The 24,448-nt window shown below is 35.4% G+C and overlaps 1 protein-coding gene across 3 annotated transcripts in view; it reads right to left on the reverse strand.

The window, feature by feature from the left end:
• LOC136413468 (5-hydroxytryptamine receptor 1-like) overlaps positions 1-23,894 on the reverse strand; it is a 97,514-nt gene extending 73,620 nt beyond the window's left edge. For 2 of the 3 annotated variants that reach the window (XM_066397047.1, XM_066397044.1), the window contains exon 1: positions 23,493-23,894. The gene's annotated coding sequence lies outside the window, so the exon portion shown is untranslated. Of the gene's footprint in view, positions 1-22,779; positions 22,799-23,492 lie in introns of those variants that run through there. The other variant, XM_066397045.1, reaches the window with a different exon arrangement.
• Between the last annotated feature and the right edge of the window lie 554 nt (positions 23,895-24,448).

Consider the following 24,448-nt stretch of genomic DNA (forward strand, 5'->3'; position numbering starts at 1 on the left):
TTTTTCGACGCTTTTCTGAACCTCTTCTGTGTGTGAATTGGTCTGAAATGTTGTGAATGGCCTCCTTGGAACCATGCCCGATAACACACTACGGTATTTAGACTTTGGCGCAACTAATGGCGATTTTCCTAAGTAATAAATCAGCCTCTCGTAAGCCCACTATTCGACCTATTTCAAGGTTGATTTGTTGTTGCACTTTTTACGGTCAAAAAAATACCTAAAATTTCTGATAACGCAATATCGAATGCAAGAATTTAATTGAAAAACTGATCGTTTTTAGTATTCATATAAACAAACATGCACACCAAAAATTATTTAAATTAAACTAATTTTACGGGGTGTCCTCTTTTCTATGTTGCAGAGTATGTTTACTCGTAGGTTCGCTTATATATGTATAATTTCATCCATATATTTCTTGTTAGGACAACATTTTCTTTTCTAAAATGATAAACACATTCAATTTTGTCGTTGATTAATGAAATTCCACCCGCATGTATAGAATAAACGATTGGCCGGAGGAAAACACAACAACGTTTACAGTTGCCTGGATTCGAAAACAAGACTAAAGATTTCAATTATCCCGTGCAGAAATTCTATCATTGTTCTATTCACAACGAACACAAGAAACCCGGCTCGATTGTTCCGGTTGTTTGCCGATACTCTGGAATAAAAGCGAATAAACTGGATTTTATCCTAAATTCTATAGATCCAATTAACTAGATTTTAGGTTTTAAACTACTCCAATAGCACTTTTCTTGTTTTTATTCATTGGTCAAAGCTTTTAAACTCAATTAAAAACTTATCACGATTGTTTTTTTGTACCAGCTTGCAGTGGCCGAATTGACAATTTCGTGACATTGAAATGCGTTTAACGTTAAATAAATAAAAGTATAATTAAGTCGGTACAATTCTCGGTTTTTAGCCGGGTTGGGGAATAAATCTAGGGCAGAGTTTGAAACCATGCAAAACGCTCATTAATTTCAATTTTAAATTTTCACATTCACATACCGAAAGCTCCTGTTGCAATTTTAATACATCGCATCCTGCGAAATTGTTTGCCTACCAGCCTTGTTCATAGATTTAATTATCATTTTATTAGTGTATAATGTCCCATATTTCATTTATCAAATTCAATGAAAGAACTTTAATTGTATTCCTGAATAAATATGAAATTCAACTGTTGATGTTTATTTCACCAGTTAAGTTGGTAAAACACCAAAATGTATTATGGGAGAAAGTTCCCCTCCAATACAAAGTAGGAAGTTTGTTAATTACTTTTGATTGATTCGACTTCACCCCTATAATCTTTACTACTTAAACGTTAAGGCATAAGAAGGGCAAAATACTCGGTGGTTCTATGATATTCGTAGGTCAAAATCATTGAGATTTTTCAAGAAACAAGATTTTTTTTTACTTCTGTCAGTAGCCACACGCCACTGTTTTATTTCCAAAGAGGAAGAAAATGTTATAATTTTTTTCTACAATTCTGGAAAAAATCTCCCTTGGGTTTTTTCCCACGACCCCAGGCAAAAAAATAATGATTATCACCTCAGGAACGAAACTTTTGCGGATTTTACGGTTTCTATTGAGTTATATGATATTTGGTCAAAGTTTATTTGCCTCTGAACTTTCTCTTCTTCTGTTCTTTTCTTTCAGATTTACCAACTGTTGCATGATATAATAAAGTCCTTAAATGGGATCCAAATATTTGATGGCGAAAAGCGTAGTATACTGAGTTTCGGGTGGCTTCAGATTTACCAGTCATTGGCATTCCCTAATTATTCAAGTTAATTTTTCTATCTCTCATTCAGTTCCTTTATACTTTTTATTCCTTACTCATAGTATTTTGCTCTTTTCCAGTTCCCAGGGCCTTTTTTCAAGCTGATTAATTCCCTCCATGATGCTATAAGTAGTGAATGCATTCCACTTTTACTGGAACGCGCACTTCACAATTTACACACACTATGTGTGGTAGTTTATACGTACTGTAGGCATTACATGTTTTCAAAATTTCTCGAATTAACTGCTGATTACAATTTCAGGCTCGAAGGGCCATGTTTGAAATAGTGAGAATGTTGAGGATAATGTGAACGATTGTTGAGCGTTTGATTGGCGTTCCTTCTCTCATTACCTCTCAATGCTCTCACTACTTCAAACATGGCTTTTTGAGTGGAATTTATCGATACACCCTCGATACAATTTTTTGATGGTTGGAGATTCGCCAGTTTTATTTTGAAGAGTATGTTTTTTAATGTATCTTCGACGTTGAATATCGGTCGTATGTTGCATTGAATTTAGCACTTATGTGCTTGCCACAACCACACGTAGAGAACGATGCCATGAAGACTAAAGAAGACAAGACTTCATGCAGGATGGTTACTCTGAGAAAACCATATGGAAGGTCTTTTTGAAGTACATACATTCAAGCTAAGGATATGATAAGATTCCTAAAGAACACAGGCCTACGATTACATGAAAGGTCACTAAAATTGGACGATATCGTTAAAAATAATTTAGCATCAAAGTTGTACCATATTTTCAGTTGTGTGATAATTTTGATCAGGGAGAGAATCGGAGACCTTCCCACATATTAATTAAATGGGTATCCTAATGATACCCCATTTATCTCGGCCACACGAGGCTTCCTCCTCTCTATGCTTGTAAACACCTAATTCACAACTTATTACTATTATTACCCCATTTCACCCAAGTTCTTGTCTCGGTTCCAGAAAGCCTTTTGGCTTTTCGTTGTTGTTGCCAAGTTTTCCATCATTTTCCATTACAGGAGTTTCGGATAATTTGTCAGGCTCCCATGTTATATTTACCTATTCGGTGTGGATCAATAATAGCCGAGCTCTCTAATTTCCGAATAGAGTTATGGAGTGACGTAGATAAATCTTGTTATTGGTCTCCATTAGTTCCCAAACCGGGGCTGGTTTTAATTTGGCAAGTTGCAGTCTTTGAGATTCGAATTGTGGGCGTTCGATTTCGATCCAAGGGTTTCCAATTAGGTGATTGATTGCAGTGTCAATCTTAATGCCGCTGAGTTTGACACGAAGCAAACTATAAAGCAATTGAAGTTATGTCAACCCAAAATTATCCTGGGAAGAAGGAAGTTTAATTATCTGCCATGAACTATGGACTGGAAGGAAAAAATACATCATCCATCATCTAATCGGAAGTTAGCCTCGTTTGTCAAATAGAACAGTTCCGAAGCAGTAATTTTTAAAGCATATATTCCTCATCTCCCCGTGGAAAAAGGCGAAACGCAATCGCAGCCGGAGAAAGAAATAGAAAACAACAAAATGATAAAACGATTTTAGGGAGTTTGTGAAATCGATTCGTCATCCCAAAGGGTAAACATAAGAAAATCAGAACTCTATCAAATTACCGCAATCGTTAATGGAGGATGATGGAAAGAGCACAAAACAAGCAAAAGTAAAAAGGTTTTCAATGATGGAGGGAGTGTTATTGGAGGAACTGTAATATCGGCAGGCTACTCGACGCCAAACCTGAAAGATTGATTGGCTGATTAAGCGTCTTGAGTAAAGCTTGGGTCAAGGACTCACGTGCTTCACGTGAGCAACATGTGAAAAGAGCTGCTTCATAGACTCTCAAAAACTGGCACTATTTTTGGATGTAGAATACGTGGTTCGAGTTCTGCTGCAAGAAAACCCGGACATCCTATATAAGCTCATTCATCTCACGCCATCACAACTTATTCTCTCATTATCTGACCCATGACTAATCGTCGACATTTCCAGAGTGCCAACGTTTCTCGTCACAAATTACCTGTAATGAAATTTGCCCGATGATTCACCGAATATGCTCCAAATTCCCGTGCAATATTCCATTTAATGGAAACCATGATGGAAACGGTAGCTTTGCACGTTCTATGGGGCGCGTCATAAAAGGAACGCCCTGGCTGATCTAAAGGAGCACAATGGAAGTTTAACGTATGCCAATTTGCTTTTAATTTCGGATATACTCTGATGGAGATATGTTATGTTGGGTAATAAAGGACGAACGACAATTGTTGGATTAGTGCACATCAGCAAAGCAATTGCGAATATAAGGGATTGTTAATTAGATGAATGTCACTGGGCCGGTTTATACAGGGCGACCCACATGTGCAATTTCGCCCAATATTTACAATCGCGAAATGTACATTTCTCAGAATCACACGGTCTAGACCTTCGTCTTAGTAACTTCTACATTTTTTGAGATATGTAGTGTATTTTGACCCTAGTAAGAACCTCTAAGGTATGATCAAAAATTCCAAGGGGATAGTGCGGAAACCTTTTAAATATAAATGAAGGTGCCTGCACGAAAATTCTCATTTAACTTGCCTCCGTTCTTTAAAATTGTTATCGTTTCGAAACAAATTTGAAGGAGAGTATATCACACGGAATTAACCTTCTTCTTTCATAATTTGAGTCCTTACAGTATTTTCCATTTCATAAATTTTGATCATTAGCCTCTATACAGGCTGAAATTTAAGTAAAAGCTTCCCGGTTCGGAAGTGTGACACCTATTCAACAACTTCGAAATAACTGAAGTCGAAGTCAACTTCACAACTTCTCGGTGTAGCGGTACATATCCAATCTCGCTCACTTTTCCAGCTGTACAAATCAAAGAAATGTAAACGTAGCCCCCGCATCCAGACTTACATTTCTAATGTACAAACCGTTACAAAACGAGAGTGCGCGTGCATTTTTCGTCGTTCCACGATTCCTGAGGGAGCAAAGGAGTTATTGGAAAATGGGATGAAAGTTACTCGTTTCTATTTCCCCGATGAACTCTGTGAAGTTTTATCAATTTTAAATTGTCCGGAGTATCTTAGCGAGAAATTTCTGAGGGTGATGGATTAAAAGGTTTTTCATTTCTAAGCGACACGCCGGTGACAAGAGTCCTTCGTAAGAAACTTTTGATGTTTTCAGACCCAAATGATATTTGAGTGCTTCCGGGTTTTCAGTGATGGGACACAATTTGCATTGATAAAAAGTGGTTGTTATGTTTCGGGAAAGAAACACCTATAGAAATTTGTAGATGCTGGAGTTTTTTGAAGTCCTGATGATCTATTTAGGGTAGGCAAGTGTTTCAACTTGTTATATGCAAAAAAATAACCCAAGATCAGCAAAAGACACCAAACTTCCCTGAGTGTCCAGGACCTCCTTCAATTTCGAACAAGTGCGTCAGTTTAAAAATCAATAAGCTGCAGACTTCTAAAGAAAAACTGGTGGCGAATTCCATTAATTGAGGTAAAGCAAACCAATCGAATTACTTCCATTTTCCTCCCAGTGAAAAAGGAAGTAAAACTGGACGTATACTCTAACCAATGACGCTGGGCTACAATGACACATTGTCGCACTGATGAAATTCACTAATTGAGACCAATGTCGCACTTCAAAATTTCCATTTCCATTTCACTATTTAAAAGTTTTCCAATCTGGATCCACTTTAATAATTCTATTTTTGTTGGTTAATTGTCATGTTGTTCACAGAGCAGAAAAATTCAGGCCGACTAATTACCCATTATAAACATAAATAAGTGGAGCCGGGAGCGTTATTGTGCAACGTCAAAACATAGTTTCTTTATCAGAAACAAGTTGTACAGCAAGTCGATATACTGATAAGGACAATAGGATTAACAATTTTTGTAGACAATAATCACCAGATCCGAATATTTAAAAGTTTCGGTACATGGTAACTAAATTTGAGACGGAAATAACCTGATAATGGGGAATTGTATTCAAGAATAAGTAGTTAAGCAATAATTAATTAGTTCAGTATGCAGGTCATCTTGACATTGGTTGTGATGTGAGGTGATTTTTTTAAATGTTGTTGTGTGTATGGCGGTACCTTGAGATAGGATAAAGGGATTTGTGTCAAACAGGGTATCCCAGAAAAACCTGGACAAAAGAATACCTGAATTTTCTCAGGGTAAAAATAGGCCGATTTAGCTCAATTTATCCATGTGCAAAAATATCCCCCTTTTTGAGGTGCGGAGGTCCAAAGTTGGTAAGAGTAATTTTTTACTCTATATTATCGTCGAACCGCCTTTGTAGCATTTTGACCAAAACCTATATACTGATTAGCACTACAATGTGATATTTTCTGAAAGTTGACCTATTGGATGTGGGAAAAATTATTTAACATCGATTAAATTTAGTCAAATTTTTTTACGAAGATCAAACATTTTTTTCTATTTCATAATCATTAGCCAATTTTTGTTAATGTTTAATGTCTTATCTCGCCGTCAAAATTTTGAGCCACATGTGGCATTTTTCTAAATTAAAATCATATTACAAATCTTAACTTTGAATCATCAGACAGCCTTTGAACTGACTTTGAATGATTCTTAAACAATTGCAATTAAGGGCTATTTGAGCTACAAGGTTGGTTCAATACCATGCAGTACCTCTGTCATACTATATGCTGTTACAACTTATTAAAAATCTCGGCATTCCTAGGGAATGTAGATATTTTTCCTTGCATAAAAATTAAGAACCATTTTTAATAAGTTGGAACAGGATACAGGGAGGTTCAAGATTCAAAAACGATGTTGCCAAATTTCCTTATGCAAAAGTCGGAAACTGTCGCAACGGTTTTTTCAAAGTAAATAAAAATTAAATTAATGGCGAAATTTTATTCATTCCGTGAGACCCATTCTAACGGTGAACTATAGCAATCAAATTACACAATATATCTCGGTCAATTTTACCTTGCAGGAAATGTGCTTTATCATATCTAATATGGCATTAACTTCGCCATCTCTGATGAGCGGCTCTTCAAAATAATTTCTTAACCTAAATAGGTATTGATCTTAGATTTTGGGGTTAAATAGTGATAAATATGTTTTCCAGGGTTATCGGAGACAAATCGTAGGATTTCCCAACCGATTACTGTAACCCGATTTGGCGGCAACCACAGAGATCGTAACCAAGATTACAAACAAATCTCTGCTTCGGAATTTTGTCTGGAACGAAAAATCTAATAAGAATTCCGGAGCATTCTTACTCCAATAAGACTTACCTGGTAGATTAAATTTTAAATTTTCTCATAAAATATGGCTCTGAAAGCAATGAAAGCCAATTTAAATCGCTAATAAATTTAATAAGGACCGAACATAAGCGTTCGCATCGGAAATGGTAAAATGTCGGCCTTTGGGATGCTCACCTAATGACTAATGACACAGCAGTAGGTACCATTCAGTCAGGCTGTGACCCAGCCGCTTATCTCATTAGTCGTTCAATGTCAAGTTAATATTCATTTGGGATAACGTGCGTTAAAAATCGGAAAGTTTTTCGGCTTGACGATGATAAGAGGCTTCCTGGCGTATGGCACAGCTCAAAGAAGTAAAAAATTCCATTTGCAAAGTTACAAAAAAGGCATAAAATCATAAACAAATATTGATGTCTGGATTGGTCCATCCAACTTCGACAATGTCATGTTTGTCTGGATGAATGCATCCGTGGGCGGCCTTTTGGGATGTTACTGGAAAATTTTTGACTTAGCTGCTTCCTGTGAGCCTGTCAACCGTTGTGATGAATTATCTCCATTTTACAGATGAGACGGTGACGAATGAAATAGCATTATGCACCACGTGTAAGGTCGTCTTGATATCTATTCAGTTGACGTGATGACTAAGTATAATATAATTTAAGGCAATGGAATTTTTTTATATATTTTTGCCAGCTAAATGAAGCAATAATTCAGAGCTTGCTTATTCAAGTGTGTGTGAGGTTTATTTATTTATATATGAGCGATCGTTCCGCAGATGAGGAAAACTGACCCTGGAAGCATTGAAGTATATTAGTCACGGGTCCTGTTGTGAATGCTCTTTTCCAAAAAAAATGCCATAAAATAATAGAAACCTAGACTATCCTAAACGTAATTGCAGGTCAACAACAACCTACTGACAACTGCTAGCCACCTGTTACATAATGGACAGTATTGGGTTTAGTAGTTTTCCGGATTTACATTGGATAGCCGCTTCGAAGCGTCTCGAGTGTTTGAATGCTCCCTTTGCCACTGCCAATGTATGAGTAATATTTCATGATTTGTGATCTGACTGTCAGAAACTCTTATCTCCGAAAAACTGTTTTCATGTTGTTGCCTGAGAAAATGATCCTTAAAAAAGTGATTTCAAGTTTTATTTGTCTTGTTAATTTAAGCCAGAATAATTACAAGAAAATAGCAATTTTCGTTTTTTTTTTTCGATTATCCCTGTGAGCATGTAAAAATATTTCTGTTATAAGGGACAACTTTGCCTCTATTTAACTGACTCTAAATCTCTGACGATTTTCGAGATTACGATGTGGAGAGGTGAATTAAGACACCTTGTTTCAGGCAAGTGTGGTCGTTACTGTGTTTATCTACTGAATTATTTCAAATTTTCATAGCTTTGGAGGAGAGAGTAGGCATTAATAGGTCTTATCATTGGTTCTCAGTAATAAGAGTATTATTAAATATGGAGGAGGCTGTTTTAATGGTCAATAGAACTATCGTTTCCGTAAATTGTATTCGAACTTTTCCAGCCGTTTGTTAATGCCTAAACTTTACCTTTCCAATATCGAAGCCATAATTTACAATAATCAGTTTTATGAAAAATAGGCAGCCAGAAATACTCTATTTCATTAGATATCATTATGCCAAACATGCGAAAATACCATTATCAGCAGATATGATTTTTCCAAACCTATAACCCTGATTTATTGCCATGGCTACTGGTATTTACATATTGTTTGTTAGGGGAGAATGTAATTCGTTGTATTTTGATTGTGTTATCGTGGTGCTCCAGACTTACTGGCCAATAACCTAGAAATAAAACTCCTATAATATGACTAGTAAAACATATAAGCGTAATATAAAACGTCAACTGAGCAAAACAAGAGTCCTCAACTTTCTAATTTATTAAGAATTCTTACTACGCCTTCACCTCCGTATTGCACAGAATACATTAAAGCGGCCATAAAAAATCCTTTACAACGAATAAGGTGAAAACCTCATATTTGAACTGGATGAAAGTTTGAAATGGGACGTGGTATTTTCGGCGATGAGTGTCACATTTAACGGTTTCATTCGTCAAGAGCCAAGGTGGCACCGAGGGACGCAAGAATTTCTTGTGGAATGGGAAGGAAAACTTTAATTAACAGCAGAAATTTCAACGATCGAGAATTTAAAGTTGAGTTTTATATTCGATGCTTGTCGACGAAAATGGGTCTTACGTGTGTCGTCTAGGTACTTTGGTCCTAGGTATAACGTTAAAAGTGGTGGCATGCTCAACTTAGAGACGTGTTTATAAAATGCTTGAATAATGTACATATTCTTTTATCGATGCCATTGATAATAGACTAGACGCTTCTATGATATAAAAATGGAGATAACAAATTGTGAATCGTAAATCTGACCTTCATCGTCTGTCTGTTTTCCGCCTGTCTTCTTGACCGTGAACTATAATGATTTCAGCAACATTTCCATTTTGATCCAGGTCATGAGCGACATGAAAATAAAAATATTTGCAATCGGGATGCTTCCTCGTTAGGGTTGTTCCAAGTTTTCCGTTCAATAATAAATTTATGAGGATCATAAAGGCATGATATGTTTTATTTCTTTTGGTGGCGAAAAAGATGCATATCAATAAAGTCTGTATATGTCTTCTAATAAAAATATTCCAAGTTTCATCTAAGTGCTCGAAGATAGTAAATTTCATAGCGTTGATGTCGAAGAAACTTGAAATATTCTGGACATGCTTAGCATATTGATTTCATTTTGGAGTCGGATCAGAGCTGCATTTAGGAAGTGAGAAAGTGAGCAAACCCGCCACCGCCAAGTGCACCAGACAAAACAGAAATTATGCAGCTACACCATATTGCAATACCGTGTTTCTAGAAAGAGCAATGTTTAAAATAAAAATTATTACATTTTACTAACGGGCGACGTAAGACGTCAATGTTGTAAAGCGGATAATGTAGGTAGGATGGAGGTATCCTTATTGCTCTAAATCCGGCCCTGAGTCAGATTATTCCAGATGCGATAGAAATGAAGTGTCGGATCTGAAAAATCGTATTGGCCTGTTAAGGCCCTCCCAAAGGTGCCCCAAGAAGGTTATCTCAATGCTCAGCTAGCTTTAAAAATGCAGCAGGAAAAAGTAGATACATAAATAAATTTCCTGCTTTTTTAGGATATTTCCCCGAATATACTAGGAATATCGAAATTTTTGTACTTATCTGAAAATTGATGAACGCCTAAAGACTTAACTTTGACCCTATTTAAACCAAATTTTATTTTTTACAGTTTCGAAGATCATAATAATAAAGCTCGAATTTGGGACACTGCATTCTCTTCAATCTTTTTAAAATTTTTGAAAAATTCGCAATTGGAACTAGACTGAAAAATTTACCATAGAATTGAGTCTCATAATTTAATCTACCAAAATAGTTCAAAACACTGGATGGCTATTATAATACGCTTAAATAACATGCAGTCATCCAATATTATCCTTTTCTGAAACGCATTCCTGTTAAATTTACGTGTTGAGTTTTGAAGGTTTTAGATTGGACAATTCCTTCTTCAGATTCGTTCCAAACATACCGAACTGGCAACAGAGGACTCAGGTACCTTCTCAGTTTTCCCCATTTTTTCAAGTAGGCAAAAGGCGAAAGTTTTGCCGCTGCTCTTCAACAAATCGGGCCTTTAGTATTTGAAATTTCTTGCTAAAAACACAACATCCATATGCATTCAAGCTTTTTTCGTTTCTAGGTCGTATTTTCGTCAGACCGCATGGCAAAGTTGAGTTAATACAAAAAAAAACATAAATAAAAAAATCCTCCGATTTCTGAAAGCTCTTCGGATTGAAGAAACGTAAAAACTTCCGTTTTTTTTTCAGCTGGAGTTTAAGGCCATTTTTAGGTATTTTCTAGAAAATGTGATGAGACAACCAAAAGAGAAAAGCCAACATATCTTTATGGAACAGGATGTTTTCCGATATTTCAAACGGCAGAATCACAGCCTCAAAGTCAGATTTGCTAGGCAGCTTCTGATGTGTCTCTATAGTGTTTTCAAGCAAAACAGTCTATCACTATTAATAGCACATTAATAATTTGGCCCTAAGCAACATACGTGACTGCAATATTCAAGAATGTAAATCAACCTCGACTAGAGCCTTTAAGCAAACTGGTAGATTCGCATTGAAGGATAAAATTGAAGTTCTTATCGGTGTTTAATTCAGAGCGAATTCCTTATTTCCTGCTGCCCTAGGGCATAGAGAACAGCTTCTGGGGTAGACTAGAAATTAGAAATACTGTTGGTACTTCGAAGAATTCATTTTTCAGACTTTCAACTTAATCCGAAATAGAGATCAAAGCCTGATAATTCCTAATTTTATATTCATGCAAATGCACTTTGCGCCTAATAAAAATTTGTATATTGTTTACAACCGTACGTTTACTACATATAATATATTATCACTAATAAACCAACAATGGCGTCTGTGAGGATTCGCATTTGGTAATTGACCTCGTTACAAATGGTTTTACAATGGCCGATATAAAAACACTCAAACAAGTTCGTTTTGGTCGTTACAGGCCATGGGGTGGTGAGAATTAAAATCGTTTCTATAAAACACAAATCTATTTCGAGGGAAAATATGGAAAACTCAATCGCTGGAAACCGATGTGTACAATTTAAAAACGTTAACTTTCCAGGTCACGTATTTTAAAAAGTTACAGCTTGCGGCGCAAAATGACAGTTTGATTTGATTTAAAAATAAACTTTACCTATTTAAACGAATTTTGTCGACATTTATCGCAATTATTCCTGCTGCTATTACATTTTCTTAAAGTCGTTGACGGATAAGCTTTGAAGTTGAATTATATCAAATGAAGATTTAAAGTAGGTGTAAATTCGCGTACCGTATCGTTAACGCATCGTTAAGAAGTTGAACACTTTCATGATGCAGTTCATAAAAACTATATCGTGAAGAAAATTGCGCGTTTTTTATTTTTACATGCAGCACACGTAACATGCCTACGTAGAGCGAAAGAAAATCGTGAATTGAGAAAGCCGGTTCTCACAGCGTTTAAAGCTAACAACAAAGCTACTCACTGAAAACTCGACAATAAAATGAAACAATGAATGAACTACTAAAATGGCAAAAGGTCTTTTCTATTTTGACAGCACTTCTAGAAACTGAGCTCAAAAAGTTAACATAACTTCTTAACAATGCGTTAACGATGTTTCGTAAATCTATAATCCAGATTTTAAATGAGCGTATGCACATACATATGTCATGGCCGGAGGTTAATAGGTCTGTTCCAACACAAAATTAAACCGATTCTGGGCCTTCAGAAACAGGCGGATTAGTCAGAAATATACGTAATATGCCGGTTGGGATTCCTTGCACGTAATATTTCTGACTCTGATGATTCGGAATTGGTTTTCCTTCCAAGTTGGCCACCAAGTCTACATCAGCAGATCCGAGAAAAATCAATTATAACAGATGCTGTTAAGGATTTAATGGGATTTGCAACTTTGAAAGCTTTCGATTTAAAGTAGCAAATCTCATTTAAGCTTTTTTTTTTTAGGTTAGTTCGGGTTAATTTAGGTTCAATTTACTCAAAATGGTTTAAACCGAATTAGCCTAGCGCCCGGATTTCTCGTGATTTGTGGCCTTCATTTCGGAATTTATTATTTTAGATAGTTATATCTAAACTCGGCACAAATTTGTCGCATACAGACAGCTAATATTGGCAAAATTGTTATTAAACAAATAAAATAAAAGAATATAATGAAAATGCTGATATGGTTTTATTATCAGAATACCGACAAAAAAGTATCCCATTTTATTTAAATGTTTTGAGGGGATTTTAACCTCTCGATATGTGAGGGAATCGGAATAAAAGTCATAAAAATAAGCCCCCTCCTAAGCCGCAAATAAATATATTTTGCTACTTTGAACTGAGTTCAAGTAAATGTCTTCCATCATTTAAAAAATGACCCTGTACACTCAAAAACAGATTAATGTTAATGTTTTTTCCGCAAATTCTAATTTATCTGGCCTTTTCCACATGATCCTTCTGCCGTTTTTATTTAAAATGCCCTGTTTTTTATTTGTTCAAAGAAAAGAGAAGTTTTCTTTGAAAGCACATAGAAACATCTGAAAATTTTGTATAGAGTGAACAGGAATTCTAACACTCAAGAACATGCTAGAGGAGGAACAAAACTACTGAACCTCGAACTAGCACTACAAATCAGGCACTTTGATCCGACGATTTCAACATTTTGAGTCTTTAACAAAAATTATATTTTTCATTTATAAGCAGTTTAATTAATTCACGCATCTCAAAGCCAAAAAAAAAAACATCAAAGAAAAATGTCCAAGAATGCCTGTAACTTATCAGCTAACCTCGACATGAAATTGCTTATAAAACTGAGCTAAGTTGCTTCGTTTCTCCCTTGATTTAATTAGACAGATTTTATATCATTTTTTTTACAGTCTACTTCGGAAATTGGCTGGTAACTACCTTCTGAAATAAAGGAAAGGACTGCTGCAGAGTTCTCGGTTAAAGCAAAACGTTTTCTGGACATTTCAACTGGATTTCTTTCTAAAGATTTTTAGTGAAAGGCAAGTGTAAATATACAGAGAGATAGGGAAATAACTTTCGTAAATTTAACTAATCTGATTAAGAACATCATATCGGGAATAAAAATGTTCCTTACAAAAGGGGTTGTAAATACAACCATTTCCCTGGAAAAAAAAACCATTTTGAAAATTGAAAACGTCACATCACGTTTATTTCATTTCGATACCTATCTGATGAGAAGCTATATAAACCCCTAGGTATGCTTGTTTACACGGTTTTTTTGGGCCTGATACAACCTTTGGCAGGGTCAGGTTTTATCAGCTATCAATTATTAAGGAATGGCAAAAAAATAATCATATCAAAAATAAACTCTTCTCTCAGGCTACATAATTTATGTACTATTGAGGTACTATGTCTACCTGTTCACTGCGCATTCCTTCACCCGCAAGTGTGCCTTATCGCTTCATCCGCAAAGTAGGCGAGCGATCCTATGAAGGGCTATAAAAAACAATAATAACAAAAACAAATTCCTCTTCTTCGTCACGTTCAGAACGGCGTTACCGCTTACGTTTATTTTTACTGCTTAAGTTATTAAGTTTTCAATTGCCTTCAGCAATGTTATTGGTGAATCATTTTAAGGTGTTTTGTCAAACAATCAACATCTGTCAAGTAAGTTTTTCCACATTTTATTCAAATTTTAAATCTTATTATAGATTTTCGGTTACCAGCTTTGACATTTTTTTTAAAACTTAGGTTTTCGACCCCTGTTGTAAGGAACTTTTTTGTTTAAAATGTTCTTAACCATTGGTTAAATTTACAAAAGTTATGTCCCTAACACTGTATATTTGCACCTTCCCGAATTACTTTAATAATTAATGGCCCACTCCCGAAAACATTCCAACATGGTCTCAGATTTCCTTTAATTAAATTTGAAGAACAAGCGAGACTATAAAAGATTTAATTTAAAACGGTAATTAAATAGAGAGGCAAATTAGCCCGTCGTCTGATTTTATAATCCATTTCACGCTGGGTTACCTGGCTCTAAGAATTCATGGACAATTTGCTCTAAAGAGCCCATTATAAGCGAGGAATCTTGGCACTTGAAGTAATATTGACCCCATTCCACCCACATGCCCAATAAAGGGCTATATCGTGTTTGTCTGATCCCGAATTTTAACAACGATCCGCTAAAGGCAAGCATACATGACTGATCAACAAGCTAATTCGTCATCATCTAAAGCCCTTAGGGTTTAGGGGAAGGTTCATTCTTATAAGGAATAAGGGAACCCTTATTTCGGTTTAATTTAAAATTAGTTCCTTATTTCCCTCTCCGCGGCGACTTGCTGAGCGGCAGGAGAAGACTTGAAGAATCTCGAAACCCTTGTATTTTAAGTAGATGGGAAATTTCGTAAGTGCAAAATGTAGGATTTTATAATCTACGTAAGCCACTGTTTAAATAGCGATAAATCATTTAAGGGAGCTCGGAAATGTTTTAAGTAAACTGTTGAAGTAAGAACTTGATTAATTATTAATATATCAAGTTCGTTGTGGTTACTTAGCTTTATACATCCGCAAAATGATATAGAGGGTGTTGCGAAAAGAAAGCCAGCCCGCGTATCAAGGATTCGTTGAGCATAAAGAAGGCTAAGAGTATCAGATTGGATTTCCATTTCTCACAAATTAAAAATATTCAAGGCCTTAAAGTTTAATTTCAACTATTTTTTCCTTATAACTCCTACAATTTTTCAAATGTTATGTTTCTACCTGGACGTAGAATCTACCATATAAAATAAACAAGTAAATATTGATTAAGTTGGTAATCAAAATGTCATTGAAATCCTTGATATAACTTTGCCGAGATCAAGAATTATTCTAAATTATTGTTGACTTAAAATGTTATTATGTAAATTTAGTGAGAGAAAAGGGGCTGATGAAGCGGGCGCAATTACGCTCCCCCGTGAAGAAAGTGATTTTACAACCCCTTATGCTAAGAATTAGTAAATTTATTACCCATTTAATTCATATGTGAGCATTGACTCACATTGAAAACCTAAATTTCATATTTTACTTAATTTCTTCAATTATCTGCTTTATTTTAGGGGCCATTTGTGCCTAATTTCATTTTCTATCTATCTGTAATGATCAACCAGCTGCAGTCAATGAAATAACCAGAAAACAGATTTGCTTGCAAATTTCCATTTACTTAGTGCAATTCATTGCACCAACTTTTACGTAAACGCTAAAAATTACAAACTGAAATCAAGGATTATTCATGGAAACCACTCGGAGAGAACTCATCAGAAACTTTCAATATAACATAGAAAACATTTTCGATGACCGAAGAATTTAAATTATCATCGCAAAAGAGGTTCGGCAAATCAAATTACAGTTCCCTAAATAGATGAAAGTCTAAGGATATTTTTAAATATTACATTATCCCTAGATACATGTGCACCTCCTAGCGTGCAATGGATACTTCATTATAGAATCATAATTAATAATTAAAGCAAAAGGTTATTTGTTTGAAGACCCTTCTTACCCTTGCCTATACGTATATGAATTTATAAGACACGCTAATTTAACAGTCCAAATATTAGTTATTTACCTTGAGAGTTTGTAGGTAGATATATATTTGTTTAGGAATCTTAACATTAATTTGATTTGTGTGCCAGGCATTACTTGTCGTTTAGGCAAATAAGTTATTTGCAAATACACATGCCTTCAGGGTGATTCATTCAAGTTTGTCAGGGATACCGTACAATGAAGTCAGATGCAGCTCGCATCTCACCTGATTGGAACAATCGGCATTAATAAAATATAATATCTTTGAGATTGACATTTCTGTATACGAATTTAAATTAGTTTGCCTATTATTTCGAGATTAATTCCGTCAATTTCGAAACCCGCTTGTATCTAACTAAGCTCAACAACGCAATGAAAGACTGATTCGTTACTAACATTTATCTTAAACATGAAGAAAACCTCAAACCTAAAGACCCGAGAGAAAATTAAAGGAAACGTCCCTAATTTACGGTGAAGGCAAAACCACCCCCGATTACAACTTATTATTCCACTCTTGCTCTTGCTCCCCCTATATCCTGACGACATATTCTTATCGTCAGAAGGTTGAAGGAATCAAATTTAATAAGAAGATGAATTCGAATTCGCTTTATGTGAATGTTTGCCATTTTCGTTCTTCAAGGACGAAAGCGGTTTTAACGCCGTGACAAATGAAAATTTTATTTTTAGAAATTGGAAATATCGATCAGGAAACACGGAGAAAAATCACTTTCTTTAAGCGAATTGGCAGTGACGAAATACGATCCATTAAGGCGGCTACCCCGAGCAAATTTTCAACAAACGACCGAGAAAAAAGGTTCATATATAAAAGTTATATAGACAAAGTAATTTTTTCTTCTTTGGATTATACAGGGTGGCCGATGATGTTACTTAAAAAAATGTAGATCAAGTCTATTTTTAGCACGAAGTAACCTACTTTTTAATTCAGGTTTTTTTCTGCGTTGAATTCTAAATATTTTTTGTATATAACACACTCCTTCTGCAACTGCACACTATCTATGTTCAATGCATAACATTTAAATATGGGAAGGCAACAAAGGTAATAATGTTTATTATTAATTCCGACCCACAATCCAGGTTGTTTGCATCGAACTTCATTGACCAGCATAGTTTTATTGCAATTGTCTAATACTTAAAAATATACAGAGTGTTAATTTTTTTAATTTTAAACATACATATTTCGGTTACTGCTGAGCGAAGAAAACGGTTTACCCAATTTGTCTTCGAATTTTATGAATTCAATTGATTTTTATTCTCTTTGTATTTTCGCTACTGATAATAATCATCGCATTTTTTCTTTTAATATTTAACGCGAGATTCATCAAAAATTTAGAATTATTCCTGAAGTAAAAAATGCGTTTTCGGCCGGATAATCATCCATTTCTTCCTGTAGAAAAAATGCGAATTTACCATTTCATGTCTGGCTATGACTAATTTTAATAATTGCTTGACTAATGTTTTTCGGTTTTATCCTGTTTGTACGTAACATGACAAGAAAAGTAGAACTAGAGGTTGTAATTTTACTGCCATCAGTCAAACTTTTTTTAACTTGTTCCAAGAAGGATTTTACTTTATACATAATTTTACAACGTAATGCTGTAATTAGTACAATACGGTTGTGAACATTACCTCAATTAAGGAGGAAAAATATAAACGTCGGTAATTATCCTATTCACAACTTAATTTGTTTTTTTTTCTTTTCAGCGTACGGTAAACTGGGTTTACTTTTTGTTTGAAAAAGTAAGTCTAATTGAACGGTAGAGAAGAAACGATATTAAAAATCAGTCGAATATATGTCAGAATTTTACTTGCCCCATGTATAATTTGGAGGATTCATTTACCATTGGAATGAGAATAAAGAAAATGAGTTTTTTGCACTTACGAGGATTGTAAAATATGTAATTCACATATAAACACGTTTCTAAATGCTCAAAAATTTTCTTTTAGTAGCGAAACTAAATCAATTCTTTATTAACCCTTCTTTCGCTCCGACCGTTTTTTTTCCTTCCGCATTTGAACACTTTCAGTTATTTTGCTATCCCATTTTTCCGAAATATAAAAGTAATATTTCCTCAAGTACCCAACAAAGAGTCCAATAACTTGACGTGAAAATTGGCCATCCAATTTCCAGGACCTTTCAACCCGAGATTTCTTTTATTTTCAGAGCTGGGCTTACTGAAGGGTTTACTATAGCGAACCCATGAAATTTAATTTGTATTCCCAATAAACTGTTATTGGCACGTGTATTGGAATCTTAAATAGATTCTTTAAGTTGAAATTATTAAGGGTAGAGTAGAGAATTTCTTATAATTAGACACTCGGAGCTGCCAATTGTTCATGACTGTATGAAAGATCACTAGCTTATTTTATTAAAGAGGATTCATGCATTCGGCGAATCTAAAATAAACACTATTTGGCGAACTATTTGCCAAACTATTTGTATTATGATTGCCAAATCGGTGAGTTCTTAAAACGCACATGTGCTCATTTAACAATATACATACAGGGTGGGCCAACGAAAACGAAACGGTCCATGTTTAGGGTTCTTAATGTGGTTTAAAAAAAAATCGTTCGAACACGTCAATTGATTTGTCGAGGGGGAAACCTTTTAGACTTATTTTCAAACCCCTATCTTTAACCCCTCGAGGAGGGTGCTATTCACCCCTAAAATCTTAAATGGAAAGTGGGGCTGAGTGACACCTTGTTTGAAAGGTCTTTCAATTCTCTTTTCAATGATACTTACTTTTTGACATGAGATATCATTTTGACATTTTAAATTAGAAATTTTTCCGTTTTATTTACAAAGACGCTTGCAAAATCAGAAAAATAATTTAATACTTAGACTTTAGTATCACTTAATTAAATGTTCAAACTACCTAACTGATAACCATGAATTGCGTAATGTCTACTCCGTTGAAACTTAAACGCTTTTAAAATTACATTAAGACAAACTGAAAATTGTAACCTTAAAGCAATAGACTGAATTGGCGGAACATTTGCAAAGCAATACATTTTTATCAAAAGTAGAATGTTTGTCTTATCTCTAAATTTAAAATGTACATAAACAAGAAAAAAATTTACAATGGTAGAATTGGGCAGTACTACTTTAGAGGATAGTAAGGCAGTGGTTTGTACTGTGTTTTCGTGATTGTGCAAAAATGGTTTACACTACAGCTGAAAGAGTTGAAATTCTTGCAATATTCTATTCAAATAATGAGTCTGGGTACGGATCAGCTGAGATTTTTAACCAATGGCATCCATACAAACATGTCAATCGAAGGTATGTCCTCGAATTAGTGCAAAAATTTACCCAAACTGGTTCGGTACTTAACAAAAAGCGCGATATTGTAAATCCAGTAGTCAATGAAGCAGTGGAAGTAACTGTTATAGGTCGCATGACTCAAGACCAAACTTTAAGTACGAGGAAGGTCAGTATCAGGTGTTCCGCGAACTAGCGTAAGAAGAATATTAAAAAAACATAAATGACATCCTTATAAAATTCAATTGGTGCAAGAGCTGAACGAGGATGACTTCGACAGGCGACTGCAATTCTGTGAAGTTATTAGCCACTGAGCAAATCAAGACCCACATTTACTATTTAACATTTGCTTTTCCGACGAGTGCTATTTTTTTGTCAATGGAACTGTAAACCATCACAACTGTCGTTACTGGAGTGATGTAAACCTAAAAATTTTTCACTAGACATACACGCAACATCCTCAAAAATTGAACGTGTGGACTGGTATTTTCGGAGACCATCTCGTTGGACCCTTTTTCCTACCCGGCACCCTAAATGGAGAAATGTATTTGGATCTGTTGCAAAATGCAATCGAACCTACCATTATTCAAATAATGGAAAACGATGAGCGTTATTTACCAAACCGAATAATCTTCCAACAGGACGGCGCTCCTCCGCATTATGCACAGCAGGTGCGAGTGTACTTAGACCAAGCATTTCCAGAAAGGTGGATTGGCAGAAGGGGTGCTATTAAATGGCCACCAAGATCTCCAGATTTGTCTCCGTTAGATTTCTTTTTGTGGGGATACTTAAAATCTAAGATTTATGCTACCCAACCAACTTCCCTACAAGATTTACGACAGTGGATTATTAACGAGTGTAATCTTATAACACCAGAAATGCTCAATAATGTGAGAAATCGATTTGAGGAGAACTTGTATCACTGTATGGACAACAGTTTGAACATTTATTAAACTAATTTTAATTGCAAGTGTCTTTGTAAATAAGATGGAAAAATTTCAAATTTAAAATGTCAAAATGATATCTCATGTCAAAAAGTAGGCATTATTGAAAAGAGAATTGAAAGACTTTTCAAACAAGGTGTCACTCAACCCCACTCTCCATTTAAGATTTTATGGGTGAATAGCACCCTGCTCGAGGGATTAAAGATAGGGGTTTAAAAATAAGTCTAAAAGGTTTCCCCCTCGACAAATCAATTGACGTGTTCGAGCGATTTTTTTTAAAACCTCATTAAGAACCCTAAACATGGACACCGTTTCGTTTTCGTTGGCCCACCCTGTCTACATATTTTAGACTCTTTCATTCAATATGCATATTTTATTTCAAGCGAGAATGTCGAGTAATACCACGAATAACGAATATTTGTTGATTCACTCATCCGTCCACACTAGCTGGCACGTGCCTTATGCCGAATTTTCGCTATTCGAAACTCTCTGAATCTAATATTTGTGTATCCAGCTTTATAATTAAGTTTACTTAGAATGAACACCCAAACAAAATTTTCCTTTTTCCTGAAAGAAATTTCATTTTTTCGGATATTTCAGGTACGTTTCAAGTTATTGAGGGATATTTTTGCTCATTTTCGAAGCAAGAGATCTATATCTGTTCCTGTAGTAATCGAATATATTGTTGTTTTCAGTTCAAACAGTGTGGTTCAAATTCGAGTTTAAATGTATATTTTACTTGGCTGCAACTTTTAGAGCCGGTCCTAAGTAACTAACAGAAGAGAGGAAATGTCTTGAGAAAAAGAATAAAATTACGTGATATTCCCAGGTGAATTTTCTTGGATGGCGATGCTTTTCTTTGTTTTTGTTTTTATATGGACCTCGTTCATACATGTCCCATCTGACTCTGAGATTACTTTTAGCGACCCATAAAATTTTTGATGTGTAAATAAAACATATACAGAGTATCTAAGATAAGGATGTCGAAAGCAGTCCATGCATCGTGATTTAGGGTTGTTGGTTTTTCAGATTGCCTTCATAACAAAACTTTCAGAAACTCCCTTTTTTGAACAAATGGCTAAAAGATTGATGGAAAAATTGACTGAAAAATGTGAAAACTCGATAACTGACCAAAACTCGAATCCAAAAAAGTTGTTTATGTATGCATAGTCGATGCTCAGCTCCGAAATATTGTTTAGTCCTGATTTTTCAATTGAATGGCAAAAGGGCTGTTATTGTTAATCTCTAGGTAAGAAAAATTCTCAATTCGTCAATGGGCAGTTCAAGGTAACGTGTGGATAAATATGTGAAACATTGAGATAACTTACCAGGCCAAAAGTAAAACCAGACTGGTAAGAATTAACAGTAGCATCATAAGAAGAATAATGAACGCTCCTTTTTGAATATGCATTTTCGTTCGTCAGAGATGTTTCCGATCTTTACACTATCTCAAAACTGAACATGCCGTGGTTTTTTAATACTTCTCTCCTATCCCCTGGAAAGTCCCCAAAACGCTTGGCAGAAGTCTTCTTGCATTTATAGCACATCCTTTATCATATTATTAAAATATGGCCGTGAAATCCAATGAAGTCACGTCTTCATGTCCCGTCAATATAGTGGAGTATACTTCCTTGACATTTTTATTTTGGAAAATAAAGAACTTCTTTAGTTAGAAGTTAACAACTTCTTCAGGGCCAATATATCAAACTCTGGTAAGTTTACGAACTAGCTATTTTGAAGCAGGACAATGGCCAATTCTGCCATTTCTATGGAAAATATCCGCTTGATAAAGTTACCAGACTTTCATAAGTTTCATGGATTGGGCCTCAGTTTAGTAAAAATTTCGTTGGATAGACTAACCTAAAAGTTGGTTTGAAGCAGTGCGTTGGCAGTGGTGGTTCCAATTAATGGCGTTTATTATAATATTATGATGATGGAGGGCGATTCTTCCTATTAATTAAATTACACCCTTATAGATCAATTGACACAGTTAAATGAATGAGCTAATAATTTTCGACTTGAATAAGTAATTTTACGTTGCTTAAAGCTAGTCGCTGATTTAATAATTTCTCCTACAGGCAAAACTTTCAGGTGAATGAACAATCCCTTAAGACATAGAAGATGAAAGGGTGATATGATAACTAGGAGCAGGAGCATTTCATTAAATTTAATCTAATTGTTATTTAACAGAAAGTTCAACTGAACCTTGAATAAACAGTTGCAACACCCGTATTAAATATTTATTTTCTAACACTAATCACAGTGTATCAAGTATCTAAACATCCACCTATTGAAAGACAATTATCATGAACGGAAAAGCGTCAGGGAAGGAAAGTATAAACACTTAAAGCACTTCAAAAGACTGCTCGCGAACGGAACAAAAGACGAAACAAAAGTCTTCTAAACTTACTTTGAATGCTTGAGCAATTGTAACTCCAAAAGGGCTGTTTAATCCGTGCCACTCAAAAACTTGTAGATGTCTGCGCTCTTCTCTGGGTTAAAATTAAAAATACTAATGATCGACTTTTTTTGTCGAAAAGGTGGCAATTAGTGGGATGACGATAAAAATCAATGTCCCGACCACAACAATAGCTCAAAAATGGAGGATAAAAATTATTGATAAAATTTCAGTTCGGAGTTAATTCAGAGCGAGCCCGCGGTTTGCGATTTTTCGGCTCGAATTCGGTAATTATGTAGATATTGAAATTTGTGGACAGGGCAAAAAAATTAAACAAAATTCTCTTAAATTTACCCTGAAGTCTCGAGAAGTCGAAACCCGAGAAGGGCTGTTTAGTCCGTGCCGCTCAAAAGCTCGTAAAAGTCTGGACTCCTCGCTGGATTAAAATTAAAAATACTGATGATTGTCCATTTTATTTTTTGAAAGGGTGGTAATTAGTGTGGTGACGATAGAAATGAATGCCCCGACCACAATAATCGCCCAACAATGGACGAGAAAAATTATTGATAAAATTTTTAGTTCGGGGTTAATTAAGAGCGAGCCCGCGGTTTGCGATTTTTCAGGTTGAGTTCGATTCGCAGTATCTAAATGAGTCTAGAAAAATTCGATAACTGTAGATATTCGCTGACAGGACACAGGATAAAACAAAAGTCTTCTAAACTTACTTTGAAAGCTTAAGCAGTTGTAACTCCAAAAAGGCTGTTTAATCCGTGCCACTCAAAAACTCGTAGAAGTCTGTGCTCTTAGCTGAGTTAAAATTTAAAAAACTGAAAATTGTCTATTTAAACTTTTATTTATGTATTTTTTTGAAAGGGTGGCAATTAATGTGATGACGATAAAAATCAATGTTCCGACCACAACAATCGCTCAACAATAAAGAAGAAAAATTATTGAACAAATTTTTTGTCAGCGATTAATTTAGAGCGAGCCCGCGGTTTGCGATTTTTTGGGCCGAGTTCGATTCACTAGACCCAAATGAGACCAGAAAAATTCGATAACTGTGTAGATATTACTCGAATCGAGAATAACCTTCGCTATCCGAGCTCCGACCGTCAACTGTTTCGACTACCGGATAGCGGGTTCCGCGCCTTGCGCACTCTATTGCCGAATCAAAATGTATGTGTATACTTATTCGATATAAAGCGCTAAGGGATGAAAATTTCGGGTTTTCGGGTCTGGAAAATATAAATATGCATTGAGGAACGATTTCATTCTTTTTTTCACGCTACTCGAGCACCGGGGGAGGTTAGAGACCGAGTTAGTGGAGATAACGGAATTTTTCTGCCGTGAATTGTTAAGGAAGTCGGTGTGAATAAGGGCGAAAGATATTGTAGGGGCGGACAGAGTTGTTCTAGGTCGCAAGAAGTGGGGGCAGGCACCTGCCCGGAATTTTTTAGCAGGCCATATAATGATTTGCTCCTGTTCCGGGCGCTCCCGCACCCGAAGACACGGCGAGTACGTTGATGGAGGGCATTTGCATTCCATAGCAAGGGCTCGAAACCGGGAAATGGGTTGAAATTCGTCATGGGGTGGGCGGATAGGCTGAAGAGGCTTTGCATAGTGCAAACCTTGTTTACATCATAACTTTGAGAAGGATCATGTCAAGAGAATTACCGAGTAT

This window comes from Euwallacea similis, chromosome 14 (assembly GCF_039881205.1).
Source record: "Euwallacea similis isolate ESF13 chromosome 14, ESF131.1, whole genome shotgun sequence".
Lineage (NCBI taxonomy): Eukaryota > Metazoa > Arthropoda > Insecta > Coleoptera > Curculionidae > Euwallacea > Euwallacea similis.